Below are 8,248 nucleotides of genomic sequence, written 5' to 3'. Positions count from 1 at the left end.
TGATGTTTACAGCAGCCTTATGTAGCATTGATGCCCAAGACAAAATTCCCTCAGGGGACAATAAAGTTGATCTTGAACTTTACGTTGGATTGTAAATAAATCTTCCTGGAATTATTAGATCTGTTGGGTCCTTGTAATTATATAGAGTGTGGTCTAGACCTACTCTTTCTGTAAAGTGTCTCGAGATAACTGTTGTTATGATATGATACCATACATAAAATTGAATTGAAACTGAAAGTCAGACACCTCTGGTTCAAGTTCTTCTGAATGGGGAATATGCTTTAAATGAATGTTTGACTCGGGGGGACATTCACAAAGACCCTAGGTTGCATTTGGGTGTGCTTCCTGCTGGTGGATAAGGGAAGCTGAAGACAGGAGACGTGGCAGTGGACTCTGGACTCAAACACAAAGTCCGTCCCCGTGGTTTATCATTGATCCTGCTCCAGCGTTACTTAACGTCCTCTCTGTGTGGATTTAACCTCTCGCACAGCTGGCCAACAACGTCTGCTCAACCACTCCAAACTAGTTCTCATTGCTGACTCAGAACTAAACTGGTGCACGGTCAGCATCTTCATCACGTTTCTTAGAGACACTCTGAAATACATAAAACGCAAATCAGAAAACAATCACATGTCTCTACATTTACAATCATTTCAAGTCTTTTTTTTTTTTAAACCACAGACACTAACTATCTATTCAGCTGCCTGAAGACACAGAAGCCCTGATCTCTCAGTGGGCCGTTAGTGAGTGGGCCACATGCAGACTGACTGACAGGACAAGGACACATTTTACCGTCCAAGCATTTAAAGGTGACTCAGCAGATAACTAGCAGGTTTAAAGCTGACTCAGCAGATAACTAGCAAGTTTAAAGCTGACTCAGCAGATCACTAGCAAGTTTATAGGAGACTCAGCAGATAACTAGCAGGTTTAAAGGTGACTCAGCAGATAACTAGCAAGTATAAAGGTGACTCAGCAGATAACTAGCAAGTTTAAAGGTGACTCAGCAGATAACTAGCAGGTTAAAAGCTGACTCAGCAGATAACTAGCAAGTTTAAAGGTGATTCAGCAGATAACTAGCAAGTTTATAGGAGACTCAGCAGATAACTAGCAGGTTTAAAGGTGACTCAGCAGATAACTAGCAAGTTTAAAGGTGACTCAGCAGATAACTAGCAAGTTTATAGGAGACTCAGCAGATAACTAGCAAGTTTAAAGGTGATTCAGCAGATAACTAGCAAGTTTATAGGAGACTCAGCAGATAACTAGCAGGTTTAAAGGTGACTCAGCAGATAACTAGCAAGTTTAAAGGTGACTCAGCAGATAACTAGCAAGTTTATAGGACACTCAGCAGATAACTAGCAGGTTTAAAGGTGACTCAGCAGATAACTAGCAAGTTTAAAGGTGACTCAGCAGATAACTAGCAAGTTTATAGGAGACTCAGCAGATAACCAGCAGGTTTAAAGGTGACTCAGCAGATAACCAGCAGGTTTAAAGGTGACTCAGCAGATAACCAGCAGGTTTAAAGGTGACTCAGCACAGATAACCAGCAAGTTTAAAGGGGGACTCTTATCAGATAACCAGCAGGACACCTCTCACAGGTTTTACTGTGATTTATCACCTTACTGCTACAAACGTTTATCAGCCCTCTCTCTATAAAAAGACTCACTCACTCACTCACTCACTCACTCACTCACTCACTCACTCACTCACTCACTCACTCACTCACTCACTCACTCACTCACTCACTCACTTCTGGGGGTTTTGAGATATGAAAGAGGCTGAAGTAAAGGTTGCTAGCTAGTGTACAGCTGACATCTGTAAGTCGGTGCTCTGGGTGTTTGGGTGAATAAAATCAGAATACACAAACCAGTCGAGGCTTGTATCATGTGGACGCGCAGTTTGGTTGTCATTACTCACAATTCCTCCTGGGGGTGGCAAAAACTGCACTACAGCTTTAATGTAGAGCCCAATAGTTCATGTGACTTTGACAAAATCACGGATGGAATCTGGAAATTGAGAATTTAAAAAAAGCTGAAGGATGGATTCCATAGGGCCCTACATTAAGTCAGTGCTAGAAGCTAACTGGAGATTTGAAAATATGACTCCGTCTTAGTTTCCAACCAAGCTGCCCCATTGTAAGTGTAGTTTAAAAAACTACTAAAGAAATACGTTAAAAAATAATTCCCAGTGGCTTAGGCCTGGTGGGGGTCAACTTAAGCCAGGTGGGCCAGCAGGCTTGCAATACACAGGGAGAGAGCCTGCATGCTGCTGCAGTCCTCACCAGACCCACCTTTACATCAAGGATAAACACCAGAGACGTGAGTGAAAGTGCTCTGTGAGCAGTCTGGTAAAAGGTTTGCAGATGTCAACTGCTTTTTGTTTGCCTCCGAGCTCTTCCTGCAGAACAGAGCGGGAGGAAGGGTTTCCATTGGGCGTGATGACTTCCAGAAGACGTGAGGTGCCCGGCAGGCCTGGCAGAGCGCTAACGGCTCACCGTGTGTCAGAGCTCCACTCCCTGAAACACAACAGTCCCTGACAGCGGCCCGACTGGACAGCCTCCACAACAGACACCAGGCTGTGTTATCAGCTGGAAATGAGCTCTGTGCATGTCGACCTACAGACTGGAGCCATCCCATAATACATCAGTCCTGAGGTCTCAACCCAAATGTTGGTGTTTCTGACATCATCGTCTGAACAAATCCAGTTCATGTTGTACGTCCAGAAACTGACTAAACTTATCTTCATATAATGGGGCTCATGTTGCAGCTTCCAGCATGACTCACTGAATCTGTTGCAACATAATATTTCCTGTGTACACCCACCCAAAAGCACAATGGGAAATGTAGTTGGATATATACAAAGTAAGACAACAGTGTCTAAATCCAATCACTTTGGTTTAGAATGTCCCATTCATTGACATGGCTGGTTATATTCATGTTCCACTGACACAAATATTGAAATTTGACCTATGACAGACGGTTCACAGGTAAAGCCCAGCAGCTACAACTGATATATTCACTTTAAAGTCTATGGATGTGGAAAAATATGGTTTCTTTGAGCTTACTTAGGGAAACATTTGGAGAAGGATCAGAGTTCAAGGGATTGTTGGATTTTACAGATGAACTGACATCGTGAGTTAATCCTGGGAAGTTAATTTGAAATCCCAAGCCTGGGCTGCTATGGTTACGGACATTATTGACATGCTCATTAGAGGGAGGAAAGCCCTGAAGAAGAGCAGCAGGAGCTGCTGGGTTTTAGACGCATGACTGTATCGTGACAGTGGTCACATTCAGGCTTTGGGAGACATGCAGGAACAGGAGGACGAGGGCTGAGTGAGAGGAAGGAGACATGTAGAGGACAAACTGGGACAGGAAGAAATAGTAAAGCACCTTAGCAAAATGCAGCAAAAACTAATACTAATACTATAATCTAATGATTATAGTTCTTCAGCATGTTTGGTCTCTAAGCTTTTTGAGTGTTATTCATATATTATCTGCTCTAGCTTTTCCAACATTTCAGTCACAGATATGGTGATCACATTGGTCCACATTTATGTCAAATTGCATATTTCATGTATTTAAGAACATTCATTTACGTTACAGCCAGATTAACCGGTTTATTCCCTTCAGACCTTATTTGGGTAAGTCAACTGTACGCTGTAATAGCAATATCCCCCAAAGTTATTGTTTTTTTGCACTCTTTTGTATAGTATCTAAGTTTGTTTTTGTTTTATTTCAATTTATTTAGCTTGCATACTCGTTCTCTATTTTAGTCGGCGTACCTTTCTTTGCCCTTAACTCTTTTTACTCTTTGCTTGACTCAAGAAGCCTGCACAGAATCCCTTTGTGCCTGGACTGTTTGGTGGATGCACAAATGGCAAATAAAAATCTGGAATCTTGAAGAACTACTTTTGTAGTAAACTTCCATACTCTGCACATTGATAGCTGGGTTGTAATTCTGATTGAACGTTGAGCTTTTAATCACATTGAATCTCCTTTTCAACTGCAGCATGGACAACATTTGTCCTCAGTTTACTTGAAACTGAAAAGGCCGGACAGCAGGAAGGACAAAAGAGTCTGAGGAGATGGTTTTGTCACTTAATCGAGGCATGTGCTTTAGCATCCTTATCCAGGTAAGACAAGCAGATACAGATTGCATGATCATAACTATGACTATAGTTTGATAGTGCTCAATGGGCCCCCCTTGATAACGATTACCTGCGCTGCGCTTTGCTTTGCGAGCAAATTGTGTATCATGTGCAGGCTGCTTTAGGATTTCTTTACTGACTTTTGTCCTTTTTGTAGACCAAACTGCATGTGAGAAGACTATATGACACATGCAATAATACAGTCAAAGATATTTGACTTTTTTGGATGAAATAAAAGCCTGTCAATAAACTAGACATGTTTGGCCCTTGATGGGATTCTCTTTTTCCAGTGTGGCCCTTAGTCAAATTGAGTTTGACACCCCTGCCTTGATTGAACAAGGTCTGACTCAGAAAGGGTAGACCTTGTTTATCTGAGCCAGAGCCCTGGTGAGTATGTACCGCGACGGGAGCCGGCAGATGTGCATGTGGTGGCTGAGGTCTGGGCCGACCGCGAGCGGCCACAAGAAGCCCTTAAAGAGAGTCTCTGATGTGGAGTTACCTTCTAAAGTTTGTCTGGGAGGACGGCCAGCGCACTGGAACTGCTGCCGCAGCGCCATCCACCGATCCTGTGACCACCGAGACTGTTGCCCGGGCGACAGACAGCCCCGACCCCAACAGTTCTTCGGGACTGACATAATGTCCCAGTGAGTTAAATTACCCCAAAACTAGGATAAAGCTATAGTGCGTAGTTTCTGTCTCCCCCATGAGGATTTCTACGTAATGACAACAACACTGTCGCCGCATCCACACGATACAAGCCTTCCGTGATCGCGCACTTCCCTACACAATTTTGGGTGTTTTAAAAAAAAATATTATATTATAACATATTATACAAAACCATTGATAATTTCTGCTCTTCTCTAACACAAAAATACATACTTTCATATCCTTGAGGTTTATTGACCATGCCTTCCAAAAATAAGTGTAAAACTAGCAGTAACAAGTTGGTTCTAGTGAATATATTGGTGGTAATGGGAATTAAAGTGCCATAAACGGAGAAAAAGTACAAAAGTGCGCATTTTGACATGGGAGGACAACACAAGGATTGATCAGAGCCAGAACCACTTAGGGATCCAAGTCCGGACCCAACAGTAAGCTGGTTTTGCTCCTCACCGATAATCTTTATTGTTTATTTGTGTTTTTTGGACTCTTTGCCACTTTTTTTGCAACTGCTGTACAACAATTTCCCTCGGGATAAATAAGGTTAAATCTATCTTGTGTCATTTTTATATCACATGTAAAGTCATAGAGTCTTATAGTACTTTTTCTTTTCATCAAAGCAGGTTTCTAGTTTAAAAAAAGCAATCTTTCCCTAGATGTTACGCTGTGGTGGTGTTTTGCAGATGCTGTCCTGGGTTCAAATCTCACTTGAGCCAACATGTATGTTGGCTGAAAAAGACAAAGGGATTTTTACATGTGGGCTCTTTAATATGCACTGCAGCAAGCACACTCAGATGTTCTACAGACAGGGCGTACCTCTTGACACCCCATTCACAGTGTCTCACAAACCATGGGTGGGTGGCCACCCAGACTTGGAGAGACACTGTAATGCAGTAGGAGAAAACACACCCATTCAGTGGTGTTGGATTATGTTTTTCATGACTCTACCTGTGCTGCACAGCAGTGATGTCATCCAGCCAAAGCCCTGCTGCCAGAAAGAAGTGGGAACTGCTACTGGTTATTGTCTTTACCACTAAGATGTGCCCTGAGCAGAGATAGATGCGGGCCTGAGCATGTTGAGGACATGATACATATTCCTGTAGCCGTGTGGTAAAAAGGTAATACAAGTAGAAGCTGGAGAGGCTTGGCTCAAAACCCATACAAAAGAAAAGGGGGGGGGACAGGATGCATAGTATCCTGATCCATGAAATAACTGGCCTTTAATAAGAAACATCTGCCTGCCTCTATGGGAATTTAACATAGGGGGGTATATTTATACCCCCTACATTTTAAGGAAGAACCTTTATTTATTTACATTATTCATTCACAAAGAAAACTGGTGTCCTTAAAAGGTTGGATTTTCCTAAATTTGTGAATTAAGGCATTAAGATCAATTTCCAAAACTACTACAGCGGGGGGGGGGGGGGGGGGGGGGGGGGGGGGCGAGGCACCGCAGGGTTAGCTAACGTTAACCGTTCCCAGACAACAGAGTTGGATTTGGCTTTTTTGCTCACAAACCCAGCTGTGGCTGTTTTCCAGTGGATGCACACAACTTGCCCCCCGGAGATGTTATAGCCTTGGGAGGGGCAGATGTGTGGGGGGCGGATGTGCGTGTGTGTCATTCAGCACACAAGACAAGAGTGTTCTTGCAAAACAGAACATGGCAAAATAATCCTTTTTTCTGGATTATACTATTTTGGAGATCATTGGTAGCCAAAATCCAAATTGAAATCGAAATTGAATTAATTGTGCAGCCCTACTCGGCAGTGTTGATTTATGTGGTGGTTCCCTTAGCCGTGCTAGCAGGCCCAACCGCCATCCTTAAATAAATAAATCCTAATCCAGCTGCCCAACAAGTTAAAGATTCCCTGAGGGTCCATGCTACTTTTTTTTCTCCACAGTTTTAAATTGAAACGTTTTTAGACCTTACTTTTAGATTTCATCTCAACATTGTGGCTGGTGTTCTGATCCATTTACATAAATAATCTTGAGAAAGGACACTAAGTGGGCACTGGTGAGATCATTTTGACACATGAAATGAGCCACAGGTCAACTATCACATGTACAATGACTGTGCACATTCACTATCAGTTCGACCTATTTCATCAACCTGTTGACCGATCAGTAAAGATCTATAAAAAGGAGAACGTGATCAGAGGCCACAGAACATGTAACAGTTGCGTGTCTGTCGATCATTACAGTAAAGTTTTACAAACCTTTTTTTGTGAAACTGTCAAACTAGCCTGGAAAATGTCCACATTATTTTCCCACAGTTGTTTCCCTTCCAGACGCGTGTTGTGAATAGGTGTGGCTGCTCTGTGTGTTGTACTTCTACAGTTCCACAGGTGATTGTGTTGCAGACATTAGAGCCAGCTCTGATCTGGGATACTGATTCCCACATGACAGCTATCATGTTCAAACTGACACAATGACCACAAACTGGCACTGAAGGTGACAAGGTCGACACCATATGTGCCTGTGTGTGTGTGTGTGTGTGCCTGTGTGTGTGTGTGTGTGTGTGTGTGTGCAGGGTTTTCCCTGCCATTATTAGGTTAAGGTGCAGCACCTGCCTAAGCCAAATTAATATAACTAAAAAGACTTTTCTCAGATCTGGTGTTTTGTCTTTAACCGTACCTCTCCGACACCCGCCACACTCCCCCCCGCCTCAGATGCTGCACCCACCCTCTGGAACGCCCTCCCCGACCACATCAAACAGTCAAGCACCCTACCATCCTTTTTCCGGTTTTCCCCTCCTTTTCACTGCCCACCTCTTTCCTTGCCTCTGCTTGTCCATGCAGAGTGTCTTTTCTTTTCTTTTGTCTGTTCTGTTACCTTGTCTGTTTGTTGGAGCTATGTAACCAAAACTGTCAAGTGTCTGTGAGTGTCTAGAAAAGCCCTATAAAAAATAAATGTATTATTAATATTATTACTGTATTATTATTTGAGCTTTTTAAGTGTTCTAGCCTTGCCAACATTTTAGACACACATATGGTAATAACGATCCAAATTGATGTGAAAAAGATACACAAAAGTACCACAAAGAGACGCCAAATGACCACAGAGACCCCACACAACCCCAAAGAAAACCACAAATTACAAATAAAAAAAAGAAATTGACCACACTCTCCTCCCTCCCGGTCTTTCCTCTTGTATTTTTAATTTTCTCTTTTGTCCTGGGACACGTTTCTATGTCCCAATGTATTGGTTGTTAATTGTTTAAATATAAATAAAGTAAAAATATTTGATCACACAAAATAGACCACTACAAAGAGACACAAAAAGAGACAATATGCATATGGAAATTGATTTTTCTACAAATTGAAAAACATCCCATTTTCTTAACGAAGGACACCTAAACCCCATACCAAATACCCACACCCAAGTATTCCACAAAGCTAGGGAAAACACTGGTGTGTGTGTGTGTGTGTGTGTGTGTGTGTGTGT

The 8,248-nt window shown here is 42.5% G+C and overlaps 1 protein-coding gene across 1 annotated transcript in view; it reads right to left on the bottom strand.

Moving 5' to 3' along the window:
* sgpp1b (sphingosine-1-phosphate phosphatase 1b) overlaps positions 1-8,248 on the bottom strand; it is a 25,246-nt gene that overhangs the window by 1,853 nt on the left and 15,145 nt on the right. The window lies entirely within an intron of this gene.

This window comes from Etheostoma spectabile, chromosome 20 (assembly GCF_008692095.1).
Source record: "Etheostoma spectabile isolate EspeVRDwgs_2016 chromosome 20, UIUC_Espe_1.0, whole genome shotgun sequence".
Taxonomy (NCBI): domain Eukaryota; kingdom Metazoa; phylum Chordata; class Actinopteri; order Perciformes; family Percidae; genus Etheostoma; species Etheostoma spectabile.
Note: the sequence above shows the minus strand (reverse complement) of the source record. Positions and strands in the feature narration are given on the sequence as shown.